General features: G+C 44.6%; 2 long non-coding RNA genes and 1 pseudogene across 3 annotated transcripts in view; 1 reads left to right on the top strand and 2 right to left on the bottom strand.

The window, feature by feature from the left end:
• The window catches only part of LOC147010633 (uncharacterized), an 83,596-nt gene that overhangs the window by 12,065 nt on the left and 49,178 nt on the right, over positions 1-22,353 (top strand). Inside the window, exon 2 of the long non-coding RNA XR_015052151.1 lies at positions 18,436-18,511. This is a non-coding gene — a long non-coding RNA (uncharacterized LOC147010633). The remainder of the gene's footprint in view (positions 1-18,435; positions 18,512-22,353) is intronic.
• Positions 4,113-4,248, bottom strand: LOC147010634 (signal recognition particle RNA; annotated as a pseudogene).
• Positions 19,973-22,353, bottom strand: part of LOC147010632 (uncharacterized) — a 67,064-nt gene continuing 64,683 nt past the window's right edge. For both annotated transcript variants that reach the window (XR_015052150.1, XR_015052149.1), the window contains exon 3: positions 19,973-20,571. This is a non-coding gene — a long non-coding RNA (uncharacterized LOC147010632). The remainder of the gene's footprint in view (positions 20,572-22,353) is intronic.

Here is a 22,353-nt window from a genome sequence, read left to right as displayed (position 1 = left end):
CCAGCTCATTCTGTCTTTTCTTCCATTGGTCCAGCGTAGTCCATGCTCAGGTTATCTGGGAAGTTCTATCCCACTAATTTGCTCTTATTAGCCGGTGCACACTTGGCAGCTCCACTCAACTGCACCTGATATGGTAAGTTGACGCAAGTACACATCGAAGGCCCGAAACTCGCTTGGTACGGTCAATCCACCCGAAACGGTAACAAACGAAGTAGTGTAACACTGCCAGGAATGGCAGTGCCAATCAGCATTCGTGGTTGCATGGCAACCCGCCAGGACATGGAGTTATCTGTGCCCGGCGGTCTCAGGACCGGGTGTTCGGGAGGAATCTAAGTGCTTTCCCTCACGGTCGAAGTCGAACTCCAGATCTGTAACAATATCATTTTTGGCCCTATCCCTCAATTGGTGAAAAATCACTTTTAAAATTCTGGCGTTTGAATCTGGATCCTGATCTTCACCAAAATCTAATCAATTACGTCCTTGTCACACACCAAACCTGTCCACCAAGTTTCATCCAAATCTGTCCATTACTTTTTGAGGTATTATACTCACAGACAGACAAATAGACAGACAGACAGACAGGGGTGAAAACATAACCTTCATCCACATTCGTTGGCAGAGGTAATAAAGCAAACCAAAAACAATACAAGCCTGCTCTGCGAAGCTGGAAATTCAGCCAAAGGATCTTATCAGGCACTGTGGCAGTAAATTTGGCACAGAGAGGCTCGAATGTTGAAGGTTAATGCTGGCATAGGAGAAGCAGGGAAAGTGGGGAATGATGGATGCTGGCTGGAATGCACCTAAATCTGATGGAAGCTGGCTCTACTGCACCCACATCTGATGGAAGGTGGTTGTGATGCACCTAGATAGGTCGCACAATACTCCAGATGGCTTTGGGAAACGATCTCAGTCAAACAACATGAGTGTTTATCACCACCATAATAATGTCTTGTAAAGTACATATGTGAATCACTGTTATTATTGTTGTTTATCCTCCTCACATCGTCAGGTGCATAGGGCTACGGAGGCGGTTTCATTGGCTCGGGGTTACAATCTTGGATGGGTCAGTACTTTGACGCAAAATACTCAACCGGCTCACTCCCAGCAAGACAGTATTCATTTTGTCGACCTCGAGAAGACAGGTCGAGTCGACCCGTCTGGTGTTGTTTTGGCACAAACGTAGGTGTGAACTCAAGACCTTAAGATCCTAAGCCAATCGCCTTGACCGTTAAGCCCCCTCCCCTCCAAGCTTATTTGTGAGCCATAAGCACACAAAAGCCAAAGCACAATCTCCAACTTTAGTGCAGGTGGTGAAGTTTGAGCCATCGGTGGTTGATGACTTATCAGAGGGAAGGTTTCAGATTTAACACATTGATAAAATTGATTCAGATATACAGTAGTTGTATTTAAATACTGCAGCAAGAATGTAGAAGTGAAGATGGTCCCAAAGCAATGGAACAAACCCTCCACCGAACACCATTGTTTAAGGATGCTGCAAATGGAAAAGCTGGAGGTGATGTGATCAATCCATTTGAAGCCAACATCTTCTGCAAAGATTCGACATACCTTTAAAAATGCTTGTTAAACAGCGATCTAAAATCAATAAGATGTTATCCATGTAAGAAAACAAGAAGCATAGTGTACAAAAGCATTTTTGTTGATGTCCTTCCTTGGACTGTCTTTTAAACAATGCTCCAGGGTGGCTCTGGGAAAGTAAGGAAGGGCTGTGATGGGTTTTGTGGAAATGCTTCGTTTGGAATGCGGCACAGACATGGCGGATCACGAGGCAATTTCCTGTGTCCCACAATAATTTATTTACGAGTTTAAATACCGTGTGGATTCTTGTCTCCGTAAAGACAGAATTCATGTCAACATGTCGTCTATTTACCAATCCATGTTGTAATTCCATCCACGCACAGCAGGTGTCACTGCAAGCCCACCAAGGCAAGGAAAAATAGGACCGTGCATCTTGAAGCTCACCTGTATGCGAGCAACAGTCACTCAAACCCCCCCGAAGACCACCGAAGACCCTGATGTTTTTTTAATGCCGTGAACAAACGTTGTTACATCATGGGTGATGAAGGTTGTGGTCGAGTTTCATCGAAATTGTGTGTGTAGTTTCTGAGAATAAAGCAAATACCTATTTTGGAGGGTCAAACTCTCCCCCTTCCACCCCCCCCCCCCAATAGACCCACATAAGATTTTGCTGCGGACAATACACCTTCGTTAGGTATCAGATATGAAGCTTGTGGCCAAGTTTCATCGAAATCGAGTGTTTGGTTCAAGTGACTCACTGACTCACGTACGGACACTGCTCGATTGCATAAGCTCACCTGACTAAAGTTCAGGTGAGCTAAAAATGGTTTGGAGTTCGTTCTTTCAAATAAAAAGGTAATCTTATGTGGGCAAGGTGTTGGGTACAACTGCTCAGGGAACAGCCCAAAGGCCTAATTTTAAATAGGCCATAGAATCGTCAAAGTGGTATTTTGAGAGGCTGCCCGCTTCCAGATGTAGCATCTCCTGCAAATCTGATTCAATTGGTAACATGTCCCATCAAAAAAGTGACTTCTTTACACCTGTCGAGATGGTAACTTAAGGCATTTGTAAATTAATTGCACCTTTTCAGAATCGTTTGCAGACATAATTCACCACGCCATGTTGGAAGGCGTATGGGGTGACGTCACAAGCAACAGCAGAAACAGATGCCAGAAACATGGAATTATTTCTCCAGCTGCAGTACTTTAAAGTTACTGCCAATCTGTCCAAGTATTCTTCTGAACCGAAAGGAGACATTCTCACAAACACGGATGAGGAATTACAGCTGTACATGATTCTTACACAAGGTTATTATTGAACACCGTACATGTTCCACCCCCCCCCCCCCGTGCACTGCACAACGCCATTGCCTGGTGCCGAAGGGGCCCCAGCGATAACGCACACCCAAGGGTGTACTCAGTTTTCACTCCGTTTGTTTGTCTGTTACTTATAAAATCGAAGATTTTTCAAGCATATTGTTCAGTGGAATTTGTTATTCTGCCCGTTTGTTACTTGGCGAATTTTTTTTTTGTCTGTCTTTGTTGGGTGGTCGCGAGACTACCCTTAGTCTCAGGTTTTCCGTCTGTCTGTTTGTTTGTATGTAATGGACAGCTCTGGAGGCCAGAGGAGTCAATCGATTTTGATGAAACTTGACTGGGAGGTTCATACCAGGATCTAGTTGTATACTTTTGAGCACCGTTGCTATGGACGCCACCGTTGCCTATCAACGGGACTTTGAATTTTTTGAAAAAATCCGAAAAATATATATATTTTTCGAAAATCAAAAATCGGCTTCCGCGCATTTATGCGCACTATAATCAACCTCTTTGTCAAAAATTTTCAGCCCGATCCGTCAAAAACTGTTTGACTAGTATGCCATTATGTAGCGACCACCCATGTCGCCTACCACCCATGTCGTCTGTCTGTTTGTTTGTCACACGATTTTGGCCACAGTTTTCAAGCGATCATTCTGGATTTTTTGTGTATGAAGTTGACGGGCCAAGGACAGTACCGCTTAATTTTGGTGAAGAGCCGAATCCGGATCTGGATCTGAGAATTTATAAAGTGATTCTTCACCATTGAGAGATATTGCCAAAAACGATATTGCATGATATCTCAAAAAGTTGTGGACGGATTCGGATTAAACTTGGTGGACATGTTGGGTGTGTGACAAGGACTAATCGATTCTCAAAAAAATTCCAAAAATAGGTGCAAGTAGAACATGCCGCACAGGGAAATGAAACAGAAACAAATAAGCCCCAACAATAGTAAAAAAGACAAAATAAATATCTATGAAGAAACATTAACAAATATACACCAACAACTGGGAGACCGACAAAAGAGCAGGAAAATACAAAAATTTATTGGATCAAGTTGGGATCGACAAAGAAGGCTCATTAGAATGGCTAAGAAGAGTTCAGCTCAACTGGGATGGAGAATCTTCTTCATCTTTCGGCTGCTCCTGTTGGGGGTCGCCACAGCAGATCATCCGTTATGATCCACATACTGATTTGGCATAGGTTTTACGCCGGATGCCCTTCCTGACGCAACCCTGGTCGCCTCTTACGACACAGGGATAAGGATTGGGTTTCACCATGATTCCGGGCTGCCCTACACCCTCTGAATGCCCAGAGCAGAGCTCCCGTCCTCAAGCGATCCTCCAACCCAAGCCTCCAAGTAGCCGGATTACAGGCACACGCCACTACGCCCGGCATCTCAACTGGGATGGAGAATGATTATTATTAATAAATACCCAAGATCAAGGACACCACACCAATGGATTTTAAAAGATGTCAGGCCTGAACCAGACGGACTCGTCTCGGTTCTGCAAGACAGAAACAGAAAGTATTGGTCACCTGCTTTCGGGATGCAAAAAACTATTATCAGAACAATTTTACACACAATGGCACAACAAAGTGTGAAAAGTGATTAATTGTCATATCTGCAAAAATTTCAACATCCCAGTTCCAGAAAACTCATGGAAACACGAACCAAGGGCAATCATTGAAAATGAGGAGGTCATGCTCAGGTACAACCTGATGATTCCATCGAGCGTGAACAGAGAAAACAAAGCCTTGTTACCGGGCATGGTTGCAATGCTAATGCTGCGGCTGGAGTTTCGTTGAACCACAGTTTGAGGCAATCTGGGGTTCGGTGACGATCCTGAAAAGAGTCCTCGGAACAAAACTCTGAGAACAACAAAAATTCAACAGCCTGGTCCATGAACCATGATCCCTTACCGAGGCGGAGTTGTATACTTTGAGTCCTGGGAGGACTCCGTTCCACCTCCTGAAATCCGTAACCATTGACACACACACACACACACACACACACACACACACACACACACACACACACACACACACACACACACACACACACACACACACACACACACACACACGCTCATGAAGGTGGAAACTTTGAGACCTGAAAGGGCTTTGTGCCACCTTCTGAAACCCATACATATGGAGATAATTTCTCCCTGAAGTCCATTAGTGATTCATATTTTCTTTAAATGGTTTTTCTTGATATTCTGATGGCAACATCAGCTCCTTTTTAAAAAAAAAAACTTTGATTCCAATTTTTTAACATGACCACTTTCTTCTGGTTTTGAACACATATTCTTTTGAATATTAGTCCAATATCATCCCCACTACACATCAGCCTCCCCACGATGCAGTCTGAATGACCTGACCTATTTTACTGATTAACAATTAACTATTACTTTAATAATAACTGCCAAACAACATCCAGGCAATACAAATAGATCTGGGAAGTACGGCAGCTGTTCGTATTCTGAATGTCCTCTTGTTCTGTCTTTTACACTCATCTCAAAAGTTGCTTAAATTTTTATTTTCTTCTCTGTTCTCAGTCTGGCAAAACTCCTATCCTTGAGATCATATGCATTATTGGGGGGCTGGGAGGATAATCAAGGCCCTGGAGTTATGTGAAGCGGTTCTGAGCTGTCAAACCTGGGTTCAAATCCCGACCCAGCTATAAACTCTCATTCTGGTGTTTCGCAGGCAAGGCGAGGCATCAATGTGTGTTGTCCCTCGGATGCACGTTAAACTGAGCGTTCCGTCTGTCGGAATTATAGTTGCTGGACTTTAGAGATGCAACGGTGTCGTTCGCGAAGAGTAGGCGAGTTAGCTCTGGCACCCTGGCCAAATTACACCCTCTTGCGGGTAACGAACGAATTGACCAGCTGGTTTTCCTGCTTCCTATGAATGGCCCTCTTTGGGGTACAAAAGGCAACCATCACCATTATATTACTGGAATCTACGTTTCTAAAGGATCTTTTGGACTGAAAAATAGTCTTTATCATTTACAAACACATGTTGCCTTTCTCACATGAAGTTATGCTCTTTGACCAGGGGTTAAAAGGAACAAAAACTTTTAAACTTCCATTGCTTTGCGTGCATGACTGCAGTCGACTTCATCAAACAACCAACACAATTATTGCAGCTGTTTGTGATTTACAATTTAAAGATGTTGTAATTTTTTTTGAAAGTGGATCGTTAATTGGACAGGTCACCTGTCAATGATGCGCGACACCGTCACGCAACCTTCTCCGTGAATACGTAAGTACACTCACCAGGATGATGGGACAAGATGCGAAGCAAGGCACAAAATCTATGGACATCCAAATGTGATGTGGAGGAAACGCTATCCATCCATCCATCCATAGGGACCATACTCTGTGCAGAGCGTTGGTGCTGCCGAAGCAGTCCCCTTGGCAATTGGACACAATCCTCGACGGGTTGCCACTCTGACACCGGATACCAGCATGCTGGCACTCATTTTGCTGACCTCGGAAGGATGACAGGTAGAGTCAACCCCACCTGGTATTAATTCAACAGCTGAATTAGAGTGGGATTTGAACTCAGGATCCTAGGATATAACCAGGCATATAAGAACCGCTATGGTTCACAGAAATTCCATTCCCCGAGAATTGCTTTGTCCGAATGCAGCAAAACGACTTACCCGTGGTATTGGGAATAGAGATTCATATGAGAGTGGGAAATGGGAATGGGGTATAATGGGAATGTGGTGTGTGAGGTGAGGCGTGCATGAATTGTTTAGGTGCTCACGATTTTTCAGCAACAGATTTATTGAGAGTTCTAAATAAATAAAGTTCTAAATAAATATCGAAATAAATAAATGCTCATCTACATATTAAATATGCGCATGCAAGTGGAATTTTTCAACCATTCTTTTCCTTATACATTCTCTCTCTTCCTTCTCCTTCTCTTCCGCCCTCCTGTCGCCATTTTCCTTCGTCATACATCACAGACGTAATACGTGGAAGGGCCCGCATCGAAACAAATTCAAGTCACAGTATGCTAAGGCCATTTCATTGATAACGTAGACAAACGTATGTGAAAGATGACAAACACGAGGGCTGAAAGTTGCCAAGTGACTCTCGAGATTGCGTGGGTTACAAGAGCAGCGAATTGCTATACGTTTCATCCCTTCCCAATTGCCTCTTGTTGTTGAATTTCCTCTTCCCAATTGCCATGAAAGCGAGACAACCGTTTTTTGAGATTGAAATCGTTGTCTGACTCGGGCCAAAACGGATTATTTTTCTTTTCCTAGTTTGTTCATTCCGCTTTGTTGCCATCACACCATGCCTGATGTTGAAAAGGAAAACAGACACTGTATTGTGGGTGACATGTGTGAGCTCGAGATGTAACGAATGTGCTTGAAACGATCTTTCTTTTTTTTTAGCCGCCCCTAATTTTTTTATTTTTTATTTAGAAAACAGACCACTTGTAAAAGCAATCGAGTTGTCTTTGCTCAACGGGTGTTGTTGGTGCCAGAGCAGACGTTTTCTACTTTGGTGTTTCATTTTTCCCATTGTAAAAAACATTAAGTATCGAAGGATTTCATTCGGTTACGTCCTATTGTGATGACATAGAATGGACTGATGACATAGAAAACAACTGATGACTCCATCCTCTGCCGTTTCACCTCTCATCCTTCAGATAGGCAGGGAGCAACCTCTCCCTCTCTGAAAGATCCATCTGGCAAACCCTCCAATCTACTTCCTTAAAAAGCTCTTGAAGAAGTTCAGTCACCCAAACTTTTGGACCTTACCATCAGGTGTTATCTTTTCTTGGACAAACCATATATCTATCCAATATGGCTTCAAGAGCAAGCCGCCAACTGGACATCATCATTGTGCAATGTCTATCATTGGCAAATCTGACCTTTTATAAGCTTACAAGGTCTTCATCCGAAACTTTATGGAGCACTTCTCTCCCCTTTGTGCAGGTGCTCCTGCCTCACACCTTGCACTTCTTGATGCCACGGAAACCAAGGCCGTCAAAATCATTGGAATCTCCCACGATGAAATTAAGTCTCGAGACCTGTTATTCTCACATTGCAGACAGGTCAGTGGTCTCTCTGTCTTCCACCACCTCCTTCCTGGTTTTGCACACTTGACTCCTCCCTTGCAATGCCCACCCCACCTCTCCCTCAGGTTTCTGCATGGTACACTCATTATGCCAGTATAACTTCTGGTGAAGCTCCCAGAATCCAGGCTCACTGCTCATTTCCACTCATTTGTTTCTCTTTTCTCTTGACTGTGGAACAAACTTCCTCAGTCTGTTCAATCCCACTCTTTGTTCCAGGGCTTCAAGATTCACCCCTGACTCAGGTCATCCCCCATCCATACTCATGATGTCTTTTGAGGTTATTTTTTCCATCCTCTCCCTCACCCTCTTTTCATTTTATGGTCCATTTCTGCTTCATCTCTGTTTTCTTCCCTTCCTCTTCTTGCTATGTTTGAACTTGTATTCACTCCATGTGTCCTGCCTCCCCCAATCCCCTTGATCTCATTCTTCCTCCAAGTTTCCCTCTGTTATGTCCCTCTACATTGCTGTTGGTGTTTACCCCATTCCCACTATGTCCTCTATTTCTGTTTCGATTTGGTCCATTCTCTGTTGTCGCTCTTCCACGAGCCGAGACATCCATCTGTTGACAGATAAAGATAGTTATCCATCCCACCATAATCTCGAAAATGTAGCAGATTGGAGGGAGATTCATTCATAATTTCAAGCACACAAGAGAATATGGTGAAATGGAACCTGGAAGCTAAAGAGGCTATTGAGACTGTCATCGTGTGTTGTACAAATTATCATATTCCCGTATATCATACAGCATCCAAAATCTGACTGTGCATCAAACATCCATCCAAGACATATCCATCCACCCATGACCACTCAGGAAAGCTTCTGTAGCTGAGAAGCAACCGTGGACAGGTCACCACTCTGTTACAGGATAATGGAAGTTAGAGGAAGAATCTTTCTCCTTGCACACTCAGAAAAACATGAGACTTCTGGTTCTGGGTTTTTATCGTTGGCAGGTCTCCTTCAAGGCTCTCTGCTGACAATCTCAAAGTTAAGTTTCCGGTGGTTATTTGTGCCATTTTAACTGTTTATTTTCTTACCTGCATGTTACTGTGTGTTCGTAGTCGGTTTTGTTTAAAAAAATCGTGCTATTTTGTGAGTTTTCATCGACCTTGTCTTACCGAGTGCTTAAGGCCGACCCATCATTCCCCTCGGTGTACGATCGTGCTTATTTGTATTTTCTCCCCCATTACCTTCAATTTCTATCTTCCCCACTTTCTCAACATCCCCCATCTCTCCCAATTAAAGACTCTACTTCTTGTCTTAAATTTAAAAAAAACTTAAAAAAAAAACTACCTTTCTCCTTGCACACTCACAAGTCTCAATTTTTCTTCTTCTTCTTCATCCTCCTCTTCTTCTTCCTCCAGCCGGCACACCATCTTTATTCGACTGACCTGACCCTCTCTCACCATTACCTTCACAATTTCTTCCGATCTACAACCTTCCATTCCCGAATCTTACCTGTTCTTCAAAAATACATCAAAAAGTAATAATCTTACTTGTAATCTATCGATCTCTACACCTCCTGTAACCACGTGTCGCTCTCTATTCTTGCTGGTAGTTTTCATCGACCCAGCAGCTTCACACTGTGTTTACCGCCCAAATTCACCACACACTTCCATGATTTTACTTCAACCTTCCCTTTTCCAAATGTCACGCAATCCTTATTTAAAATAAATGATTTCACTTTTGCCGATACACCTCCCAGAGCCAAGTGCTTCTCCCATAACCAAGTGATCTGTTTACACCCCCTGCGTTTACCGATCCAAATTCACCATTCACCTCACGATTTTTTCTACAACACTTCCATGACCTAATTTGATGAAAACTCTCTCAAACAACAACAATAATAATAATAATAATAATAATAATAATAATAATAAAAACAATCTCTTATAATGCTTCATCTTCGTCTTTCACACGTGTGGTTCTCCTCACTGTATCATAATGCACTACTCTCCTACTATTTCAACAGACTGCTCTCAATTCGACCTCTCCTTCATACCTTGCCTAAAAAATCCAACTGTTACAGCGTTTCTTCTCTCCATTCTCTGGACTTGCCTTTACTGCATCCCTCAAGAAATGTGTTTAATCGCATCTCTGACCTAAAACTTAAAAAACCCAGTTTGCTATGAATGTTCAGAGCTTTCCATCAACCATTCTTTTTTTTCCAATTTCAGTACCATCTCACCCCTCTCACCTCTCTCTCAAAGCAACCATCACAATCTTCTCCATCGAAGCCTCCCTCTCACCTTTCTCCCTCAATCCTCTGCACTCACCCTTCTCCCACCATTCACCAGCCTCACTCACCCTTCTCAAAGTTGCCCCCCCTCTCATCCACAAAGCTGCCTCCTTTCACTGCCCTCTCACCTCCATCTCTTCCCTCCACCTCCTCAAATCCTCAACTGCCTTCTTCCCCTTCTCTTGTCCCCCTCTCCCCCAGCACCACAGAGCCTTTTTTCCTCCTTATCCGGCCCCCTCCCCTAGCTATTCTGCAATCCCCCACACTCTTTCAACAACCCTCCTTACCTCCCCGCCTCATCCCTTGTCCAACCCTCCCCCTCCCTCCCACCCCCTGTACCCAAAGCCTCCTCCCCTCCCTCTTCATTAACAGTGTGGACCTCAAATATCCGGGGCCTTCGCTCAAACCTTTCAGATCTTTCCATACAGGTTAAAACTGACAAACCAGACATAATCTGCCTCACAGAAACTTTCCTCCCCCAAGACATGTATGACTCCCAAATATCTCTCCCTGGTTACTCCCTCCTCCGGTATGACAGACCTGAGCCTCGTCCTGGTGGAGGAGTTGCTCTCTTCATCAAATAATCCATTTCTCACTCTCCATGCGCTGCCCTCACTCCCCCACCCCCCCCCCAGGAATACCTCTGGCTAGGGCTTCCCCTCCACTCCCACCTCATGTTTATATGTGTACTTTACCGTACACCTAACAGTGATGACTCCATCTACACCTCACTATCCGAAAACATGGACCAACTTCTATCTCCTCATCCAAACTCTCTCTTCCTCATATGTGGCGATTTTAATTGTCATCATGCCAGTTGGCGAGGTGTGGGTACCTCTCTCACCTGTCATTGCACTTCAGCAAAAGCTTTCTGCGACTCATTGGGACTGACTCAATCGGTCAACTTCCCAACCTGGATCTCAAGTAATGGTACTCCATCTCCTCTGGATCTGATTTTGACAAATTTCCAGACTCAGATCTCAATCAATGGAACTCCATCTCCTCTGGATCTGATTTTGACAAATTTCCCTGACAATATCTACTGCTCTTCTTCTGCTCCAATCGGTTCTTCTGACCACGTCCTTGTCAAAGTGGACTATTATCAGAGTGGATAGGACGTAACCGAATGTCAAAGTGGACAAAGTGGACTCTGGCTATTATCAGAGAACCACCTCACTGCCGTCGAGTCTGGCATTTCACTCAAGCCGACTGGCAGGGTCTCCAAGCAGCCATCAAACTTACAGACTGGTCTCCCATCACTACTTTCTCCAACATCAACTCATCCTGGAAATTCTTTCAAAGAAACTTGCTCTGCCTCATGCACAGATTTATCTCCTCTCGTCTTCAGTTGTCCTATCCTTCCTCCCGCCCTTGGTTCACTGAAGCTTGTGGTGAGGCAGTTGTCCTGAAACAACTTGCCTTTGCCTCATGGAAAGCAAACCCAACTGAGGGTAATCTCAGTTCCTTCCATAATGCTCGGAACAAGAGTGAATGTACCCTCAGGAGAGCCAGAAAGCAACATCTTTCGAAGCTCAAGTCTGAACTCTCAAACCTCTCTCCCTCCTCAAAATCCTAGTGGCATCTAATCAAATCTGTTTCTGGTGTATGTTCCCCCTCCATCCCCTACCTTACCTCAAATGGCCGCACTGCTGATACCACACGTGAAAAGGCTGAATGCCTAAAGTCGGTGTTTGTGGCTAAATCTTGTGTCCAAAACCCATCGCTTTCTCTACCCAGCTCACCCAGTCCCACCCAACTGTCCCTGGACTCTGTGTCCTTTTCTCCTGACAAGGTGGAGAGCTTGCTGTCAAACCTCGACTCAGATTCTGCTTCCGGTCCAGACGGCATCAGCCCACGTGTCCTCAAAACCTGCTCTTCTGCTCTTGCTCACCCTCTCTCTGTTCTATTCACCCTCTCATTTGCTCAAGGTCATCTGACGTCTGCTTGGAAATCAGCAAACATTACTGCCCTGCATAAAAAGGTGCAAATACAGATCCCTGCAACTTCAGACCAATCAGCCGTCTCCCAATCATCAGAAAGGTTATGGAATCCATCATCACTTCAGACATTAAATCTTTTCTCTTCTCCAATGGCTTCATTTCCAATCATTAATTTGGTTTCAGACCAGGTCACTCTACCCTGGATATGCTGCTTCTGCTCTCCCAACAATGGATGGAGGTCCTCAATGCCGGTCATGAAATCCGAGCCATATCCCTGGATATATCACGTGCTTTTGACATGGTCTGGCACCCTGCCCTGCTCACCAAACTCTCTTCCTATGGTATTCAAGGCCATCTCCACTCATGGCTCGCAGACTTCCTCTCCTGTCGCAGTCAACGTGTGGCCCTCAATGGAGTTCTCTCATCCCCTCTTCCTGTCCAGGCCGGAGTTCCTCAAGGAAGCGTTCTGGGCCCTGTTCTTTTTCTGGTTTTCATCAATGATCTCTCCGACTCTCTGAAAAATCCTCTATATCTCTTTGCTGATGACTCCACCGTCTGCCGTACTATCGGTCATCCCTCAGACCGGCAAGCAGCAGCTTCTTCGCTCACTGCAGATCTGGATAAAATCACAAACTGGTCCAACACGTGGAACATGTCTTTCAATCCGGACAAATCTCACACTCTCACTATGTCTCTTCGAAAGGACCGTTTAGAAAACCCCCCATCCACTTTCTCAACAATCCTCTGGAAGAAGTCCTTTCTTTCAAGCTTCTGGGTCTCACTATCTGCCATGACCTTTCCTGGGAAAGCCACATTTCAAACCTCGCCTCCAAAGCCAGTCGCCAACTGGGAATCCTCCGTCGTGCAAAGTCCTTCCTCGTCCCACCTGAGCTGACCACTGATGAAGCTTTCGTCTGCAGCCTGATGGAGTACTGCTCCTGCCTCCCACCTTTCTCGGCTTCACGCTGTGGAAACCAAGGCATTTCGGATCATTGGCATCTCCCGCAATGAGGCTGAGTCTTTGGGCCTCTCACTCTCTCACTGCAGGTTGGTCGGTGGTCTTTCTCTCTTCTACCGTCTCCTCTGCAGCCTCGCCCCCCTTCTCTCTCTCTGCGATTTGTTCCCACCACATTTCCGCAGGGCTCTCAAGGTCCGCCAACAATCCCCTTCTGGTAAAACTACCAAAATCACGAATCACTGCTCACCTTCACTCTTTCATTCCTCTTTTTCCCACCTTTGGAATAAACTCCCTCACTCTATTAAATCCCATTCTTCCCACCAGGCCTTCAAAACAGCTGTTCATCACCACCTCTTATCATCCCCCATCCAAATCCTCGATCTTTTCTACCCCTGATAATCCACCCAAGCTCACCTCCTTCAAATTCCCTGCTTTCCTACCTGAAAGTCCATGTAATGTCCATCTTTTGTTCCGATGAAGAGATAACACGTAACATAACTTCCATTTGCTTCCCCCAGCGGTTAGCATACCTCAATTCATGTCCTGTTGAAATCACCCATTGTACTACCTGTACCCCAATGCAGCTCGACGATAGCCTTCACAAGCAAGGCCAGCTCTTCGTTCTACATGAATACAGCTCAAAGACTGGTTCTCTAACCCCGAGCGATCTTGTCAGCATGCGCTACGGGTCTTCACACATTTGTTCACCTGGCCTCCAAGTTTTCAACAGTTGAAGATGGAATACTTCTATTTTCTGTGCATGCCAGCACTTCTTCCTTTTGATGTCAGCATAATAATGTGAAAAATTCGTCTTGAGAGAATTTTTGAATCATTCAAATTCATCTGGTTTATTTGTGCCGTGAAGCTTTTCAGTCCAACTTACATTTCTTCGGGATGTAGCTGGTGTGGTCGAATATGACATGGGAAGTGAACGAGTTATTCATTTTGTAATTAGCTTCCATTAAATCGAATGGCTGGGAGGGGTTGAAAGGTCACAATGTTAAGGTTTATGATGTTAGTGGAGCAGTAAGGAGAAAATGATTGGTTCTCCAAAGTAGTATATTGAGGTAATGACCCATAGAAAAAACGACTCCAAACATTCAACTCAAGGGCATTTTGAATTAAAAAAAAAAACTCCCAAGGTTCATTGAAGAGCTAAATTCATTGAAAATGGAGTAGACAGCAGACAGACAGACAAGAGAAAAGGGCAAACGAAAGAGACACTGCAAGGACAGCAAATTTGGCCACAGACAGACAGACAAGAGAAAAGGGCAAACGAAAGAGACACTGGGAGGACAGCAAATTTGGCCACAGGCAGACCGGCAACCACACTGAGAACGAAATGGACAAATGTTTGAGCACATGCAAATGGATGAGACAAAGTAATTTGAAGAGAGATAAAGTTACAGGTTCCAAGAGTGGAAAGGTCAGTGAGAGGATAAAATATGAGCCTGTGAGATCATGAGTAGGAAGGTAATGGGGCAACATGAGATAACTGTGGAGGTGGGAACAAGGCTGGACTAAGAGAAGCAATTCCACAGACAGGGGAATAGAGAATTGCAAGAAAATCAGGCACATGACCATGCTCAAGACAGCTCCCTCACGCACAATGTGGGCACCGATTGTGATTGTTTCTCAACAGAGGGTGAACGCCAACAACTTGTGCGTTTCAGACATTCTAAAATTATAAGCCATCAAAGAATGCTCGGTTTTGTTCATTTGACTGAAAACATTCAAATTTTCTTTTTTTGCAAAATTGTGCATCCTGAACATGTCGCGGACTCTGTCTCCCTAACAGGCGAAGCAAAACCGCCGGAGATTAATTCTCAAGACGCTGAACGCGGAGGGTTTAATTTAAATTAGAGAGCGCCAAATGATGGCTCAGGGAAAGGTTATAATCCTCAATTTGGTGACACACGCCTAGAACCTAACTCGCATGTACCCGCTGGCAAGTTGTTCACACACGTATGAGAAACTGATCACCGACCACAGGATGGATCAATAATAACGTTCATAAAATGTATAAAACATAAACCAGCGAAGGAGCACAAAACAACAACAAACAACAAGAAGAATATTTTACAGAAATATGAAGAAAACAAATGAAATTGCTCGTCGAGAAAGGAATTTCCGGAATTACTTTGTTATATCTCCATGATCTCTGAAAAAACAAAAACATGGAAATCAATTTGGTTCTTATAAGTCGATAGTGCTCCTGTTTAATGAGTTATAGCACTTAGTTTGGGAAATGATCATAACTTGGAAGTCAATCGGACTCGAAATGGCGTTTTTAGCGCAATTTGAAAGTTTTGACCCGATCCCCCTGACATTCGACCCCCGACAACGAGACGTCTGGTTGGATGCAGAATTGGAAGATGCACATTTTGGATTTGGTTTGAAGTCGATACGACCATTTTAGCGGACGTTATTTCGAAAATAAGAATTTCGGTTTTTTGGTGACCTTGACCTTGACCTTTGACCTAAATTCAACAAAAACGTCAAGTGTCTAAGTTGTACCATGGCCGACGTCTATACCCAGTTTGGTCATGATCGCTGAAACGGTGTGTCTGCTACAGGGTAAACAAACACACAAACAAACAGACAGACAGACAAACACACAGAATGACACACACACACACACACAACCGACCAACATAATTACCGAAATCCGAAGGATTCCGGCAATTAACAAACAAAGGGGTGAAAACATATCCTCCTTCACCTTCGGTGGTGGAGGTAATAAAAGCTGTTCTGAGGGTGAAGGAAAGCAAGAGGAGTTCAACAAGGTTCAAGTGGTCTTTAAAGTTAACTGGTCAATTATTTTCTTCTAATGAAGTGAAGTGAATTTGTAGGTAAAATAGGTATCTATCGATTCTCCAAGTTTGACATTCGAATTTTATCAAAGGCTTTTGTAAAATATAGTTTGTATCGTGATGAGTGAAGTGACTTGATTTTGAATTATGTGAGGGAATTGTCAGGTCGTTGAAGATGCAAAGTGAGAATGTTAGATTTTGGGATAATTGAAGGAGAAAAACTATGAGTTGCTTTTTCTGGATCCTCAAGGTTTCATCCTTCAACATAATATGATCCCTATTTGATGATGATCATTCAAAAGTAGATCAAGCCCACGGGGTGCGCTTGATTTCCCTGGTCAAGTTTCAAAATGAGTTCGCTAACAATGTCTGTAACCACCATGAGGCAGAAGTATATTGCAACAGCCGTGGGAATGGTACAGGAGGTCGGTTCGAGTTCCACAGGTCATGTCAAAACGCCACAACCACCAGCTAGGTCCACAGCCCTGAGCAAGTTCCCGGACTTATTTGTCACTTTGTAGTACTCGTTGGCATGATGTATCGAACCGAGTGATGCACTGATAGGTGCTGGTGACCTTCCTAATCTGGCCGAGCGTTCTGAGCCGGATTGAGCCAGTTCGTCTAACAATCCCGAAATCACCAAATAAGACCAAATGAGATCAACACAATGAGCAGAATCCAACGTAAGACAAAGTGCATTTATTTAACAACAAGCAAGTATGAGGGAAGTGGAAGGGAAGGAAGAGTGTTTTCCTTCAATCATCAAAAAATCCGTGCCAGTGTTTGTGCCTTTATTTAATTTCCTCACATGCAATAATCTCGAGATTCCCTTAACCTGAACTGAATTGTCGTACTAATCCTAGCAGCGGTTCTGACTGCTAAAAACGTGCTCATTTGTCCAATTTGCATATTCTTTGACACTGCTTTTGCTCCTTGACCTCCAGAGAGTTGTATGGTGGGGGAGGGGATTTGGGAGGAGGATAGCATGAGGGGAGGGAAAGGGAAGGCAGCATGAGAGGAGGGGAAGGGAAGGCAGCATGAGGGAAAGGGAAGGCAACATGAGGGGAAGGGAAGGCATGTGTGAGGCAAGAGAAGGTATGTGTGAGGAAAGGAAAGGCAGTGTGAGGAGTGGGGAGGCAAAGGCAGCATGGGAGGAGGGGAAGGGAAGGCAGCATGAGGTGAAGGGGAGACAGAGTGAGGGAAGGTGAAGGCAGCATGAGGTGAAGGGAAGGCAGCAAGAGGGGAAGGGAAGGCAGCAGAAGGGGAGGGGGAGGCAGCATGAGGGGAAGGGAAGGCATGTGTGAGGCAAGGGAAGGTATGTGTGAGGGATGGAAAGGCAGTGTAAGGAGTGGGGAGGCAAAGGCAGCATGGGAGGAGGGGAAGGGAAGGCAGCATGAGGGGAAGGGGAGGCAGCATGAGGGAAGGGGAAGGCAGCATGAGGGGAAGGGAAGGCATGTGTGAGGCAAGGGAAGGTATGTGTGAGGGAAGGAAAGGCAGTGTAAGGAGTGGGGAGGCAAAGGCAGCATGGGAGGAGGGGAAGGGAAGGCAGCATGAGGGGAAGGGGAGGCAGAGTGAGTGGAAGGAAAGGCATGTGTGAGGCAAGGGAAGGTATGTGTGAGGGAAGGAAAGGCAGTGTAAGGAGTGGGGAGGCAAAGGTAGCATGGGAGGAGGGGAAGGGAAGGCAGCATGAGGGGAAGGAGAGGCAGAGTGAGGGGAGGTAGAGGCAGAGTGAGGGGAGGTAAAGGCAGCATGAGGGGAAGGGAAGCCAGCAAGAGGGGAAGGGAATGCAGCAGAAGGGGAGGGGGAGGGAAGGCAGTATACCAGGGTGTTACTGGGGTGATCAAACATGCCCCAACAGCAACTTTTTCTTGTTCACCACTGTGCAACCGAGCAGGAGCATTTAAACATAGGCGAAATACCCCTGGGTGCTCACCTGGTCAGGGCTGGATAAGATAACCAGGGAACCACTGATAGGCATGAATGACCCACAAAATATGCATTGGAGAAGAAACTAAATACCGCTGGATTTTTTTTTGATGCCATGAACAAACTTTGGTACATCAAGGGTGATAAAGGTTATGGTCAAGTTTCATCAAAATTATGTGTGTAATTTCAGAGAAAAAAGCAAATACCTACTTTGGGGAGAACCCCCCCCACCGCCCCCCATACCCTTTTAGACCCAGTTCTTTCTAATGTCATGAACAAACTTTGGGACATCACTGGTGATGAAGGTTGTGGTGAAGTTTCATTGCAATTGTGTGTGTAGTGTCTTAGAAGAAAGCAAATACCTATTTGGGGGGGGGGCTTTCACCGTAGACCCCCTTAGACCTCGTAGTTTTCAAAACCATGAGCAAATTTTGGTACATCATGGGTGATGAAGGTTGTGGTTAAGTTTCATCGAAATTATGTCTAGAAACTAGTAAGGTCTAGAAACTGAGAAATCATCATTGTTAAATTGCGCAGACATCATGATACAAAAAAAGTCTTCCTGTCATCATTCATGGTCCTTGAATTGCATGTGTTTCACTTTCAGGTCTATACTGTGTTGCTTATATCGGCATTAAGCATGGTTATGGAGTCATGGACCAACCACATCTAACAGTTCCAAGGTAAATGGTTCAAATGACCAACCCAAAGTTTACACTGTACTCTGTAGTCCCATGTACCGAAATACATGTTAGTTTTGAAACATGTTATCCGTGATCTTCAACTAAATATACCCTAACTTGCTACAATTTCTTGAAATAGTTGAAAAAGATATCAGTAATACAATATTGATCAATATTTATTTCGCTGGTGAAATAATACTTGGGTCTTATTTAGTCTTTACTTCGACGTGTTAAGTTGACCTTACCTCGCACAAGAGAGAGTTGTCGTTGGCTTTCCAGCCATCCCGCCAAACCTTTACTTCCCAGATTTTCCTCCTTTCTGGGTTGCGGGGAAGCGATGGATCTGTTTTCCGCGGTTCTTTCGATTTGAGCAACACCATGCTGCACAGCAGGGCATGTTTATAAACGTTGTAACTCTAAATATTTTATCAAAGTGACGTTTTATGAGGAAGCATTCGATGCAAGATGATATATTTGTGGCGTTGTCGCAAAGTGAGTATTGTCTGCTGGGTATGCAGGTTGGTCCACAATATGGCGCCCTATAGTCACATGAGGGCTTTTGACCAATCATAAAGCAGATGCGCTGAAACCGGGTTGACCGTACTCTTTCTAATATACGGCTCTGTCCCCCACCACCCCTCCCTCCTCACTTCCCTCTCCCTCCTCTCTCTCCTTCCCCTCCCCTCTCTATCCCCCTCTCCTTCCTCTCTCTCTCCCACTCCCTTTCATCCTCCCTCCCTTTACCCCTCCCTCCTCTCTTCTCCCTCCCCTCTCTCCTCTCTCCTCTCTCCCACCTCTAACCCAGCACCTCCCTCTTCTCTCCCAATCCTCCGCCCTTAATATTCCCATCAGAGAAGCGACGGGTTGTATTTGTTATCTGCCCGTGCATAATATTTCAACAATCTATTTACACAAGGTTCATTAATTCATCTTAAAATAATCTATATCATATACTATTAAATGTCAGTGTTTGGCAGTGTGTGTGTGTGTGTGTGTGTGTGTGTGTGTGTGTGTGTGTGTGTGTGTGTGTGTGTGTGTGATTCCTCCATAATGACAAAACCATGAAACCTAGCAGCCTGAAACTTTGCATGCATACAAATGGAAATGCAAAGGAGTGGAGGAGTGAAAATTTGGTGTTTGAGTTAATTTAAACACCCCTTTTGAAGATAATTAACGGCCTTATTTAATTATATATATTATCATGGCTCATCCTTGCTCAGCCTGCTCTCCCTCGCTGGAGTTCTAAATCAGCATTCTTTGTTTGCCTGCCGACCAATGCCTTGACTTGGAAAAGGCCACAACGTTGACTTCACTATGAAATTTTTTTTCCCTTTCCTCACTCATGTCATCAAATGCCTGATCATCATACTGTACCTACAAATCACTGAACACATTGCAATGCTTGTAAATGCCTGGAGATGCCAGCATTTGTGGCTTTATTTCATTTCAACACATGCCTTAACCTCGATAATCTCTTAAACTGAGCTGAATTACAAAATTTAAACTCCAGAATTGAACTTAGCAGCAGATCCGACTTATACAAAAGTGTTCATTTGTCCAATTTGGACATATCTTGACATTTTGGGCATCTCTGGGATGTGTTTACTATGACCAATCGGTCATGCTAATCACTTGCCAAGCCTACCTTTCCTTACCAACCGTTTCGATGAAGTGCTTGCTCAAGTTCTGAAACCACTTGGTGAGTGCTTTACAATATTCGCATTCACTGAATATATTGATGGATCTGAACAAAGTTCAGGGCCCATTCGCCTATGTATAGCCATGCGGTGCCTCAGCCGGTGCGTCATGTGGTGGTTGTCTCGCTGAAAATGTGCAATTTTATTTTACAGCAAGTATCCTCTTTTATTACGATCTTCTTTCATTGTACGACCCGTCACTTCGGCATAGATAGATACATATAAAAAAACATGAAACTTTTCATTTAAAAAATATTCTTCAACCGTTTCATTGGAATGCTGGCTTGAGTGGTTCACTCACTCAGATGAGTGCTCTTCAAGTTTCGATAGCGATACGGTGGCTCGGTTCTCCATGGGAACATCCTGGGAGTTAGGAAGGCAAAATAAGTTTGATTATTACAATGAGTAACATATGTTTTCAGTTATTACAAAGCAATGAATCAACCCATCATGGCAGGAGAGCCGAGAGATACGCACGCTCGATCTAAGCCTGGGTTTGAATCCCGACCCAGCTATAAACTGTCATCCTGGTGTTTCACAGGCAGGGTGATTCATCAATGTGTGTGCAGTCTCTCGAATGGATGTTAAACGGGACACCACATCTGCTGGAATCCCCCCTCCCTTTCCTCACTCTCCCCTCCCTTCTGTCACCCCTCTCCCTGTCTCACCCCTCTTCCTCTCTCACCCTGTCCCACCACTCTTTCTCACTCTCTCTCTCCCTCACCTCTCTCTTTCCTCTCTCTCTGTCACACCACCCTCCCTCTCTCAGCCCTCTCCCTCCCCCTCCCTTCTCCCTCCACATGTTGCATTCACATGTTGTTTTAACATCACCTTTTTGTTCAATTGTGTGGAAAAGGGTGGGGGTAGTTAGTACAAGTCCCACTACCAAACGCAGGACAAGAACCCCTCCCCCCACGCTTACCTCCTCCCAAACCCCATCCCCGCTTCCCCTCTCCTCCTTGCTCCCACCCTCCTGGAGTGTATAGCAACGTTTGGTGAGGAATCGCTCTCGTCTGCCCGCCCTTCCTCACTCTTCCTCCATTCTTCACCACCTCCTAATTCCCCCACCCCTCCTCATTTTCCCATCCCTCTTCCTGCTTGCTCCCCTCTCCTTCCTCTCTCCCTCCCTCCTCTCTTTCTCCCTCCCCTCCTTCCTCTCACGCATTTCTCCCTCCTCTCTCTCCCTCTCCTCCATTTTCTCTCTCCCTCCCCTTCCTTCTCTCCCTCCTCCTCTTTCTCTCCCCCATTCCTCCTCTCCCTTCCTCCTTTCTCTCCCTCTCCTCCATTTTCTCTCTCCCTCCCCTTCCTTCTCTTTCCCCCCCCCCCTAATATTCCCATCAACAAAGTGACTGGATGTATTTGTTAGTTCATAATATCATTTATTGAGACTCTTATAACAATGTATATATATATATATATATATATATATATATATATATATATATATATATATATATATATATATATATATATTTCTGTATACACACAAGGAAATGAATTCACAATATTGGAACAATCTGTACACTCAAGGAATATTAATTCAGAATCTAACAACAATCTTCGAAAAGTCTATTTCCACAAGACGTGTTTTTGTTTCTTTGTGAAAACATTCAATCTCGTGACATCTCGAGTAGTGGGGTCAAAGACACTTTTAATACACATGGTTGAGGCTCATGGAAGAGCTAGTACAGTGAACGGATCAGGACGTAATGGACAAAAACAGGATGCAAAACACGCATTCATGGAGTGGTCAAAATGGAAACTCCAAAGAGTGAAAATGGAAACTTGAAAGGAGGAGGGATATGGGTGGGGTTAACGAGGGTAGAAAATATCATGGTTATAGATTGGGGATGGTCTTAGATGGAGGTGAGCATCTGTCTTGAAGACCTGGAGGGAAGAATGAGATTGAAGAGGAGGTGTAAGTTGATTCCACACGTGGGCAAAAAGAGGAACAAATGAGTGGAGGTGAGCAGAGATCCTGGATTTAGGTAGTTTCACCAGAGGGGATTGATGGTGGATCGTGTGAGCCCTGCAGAAACCTTTGCAGTGGAGGGGGGAGGAGTACAATGCATGAAATGAGCAGAGGGTGCAAGATCAGAAAGGAGGGGGTAGAAGACCAAGAGACCACTATCCTGTCTGCAATCG

Source organism: Eptatretus burgeri, chromosome 16, assembly GCF_056783735.1.
Source record: "Eptatretus burgeri isolate ZD-2024b chromosome 16, Ebu_testis_v1, whole genome shotgun sequence".
Classification (NCBI taxonomy): domain Eukaryota; kingdom Metazoa; phylum Chordata; class Myxini; order Myxiniformes; family Myxinidae; genus Eptatretus; species Eptatretus burgeri.
Note: the sequence above shows the minus strand (reverse complement) of the source record. Positions and strands in the feature narration are given on the sequence as shown.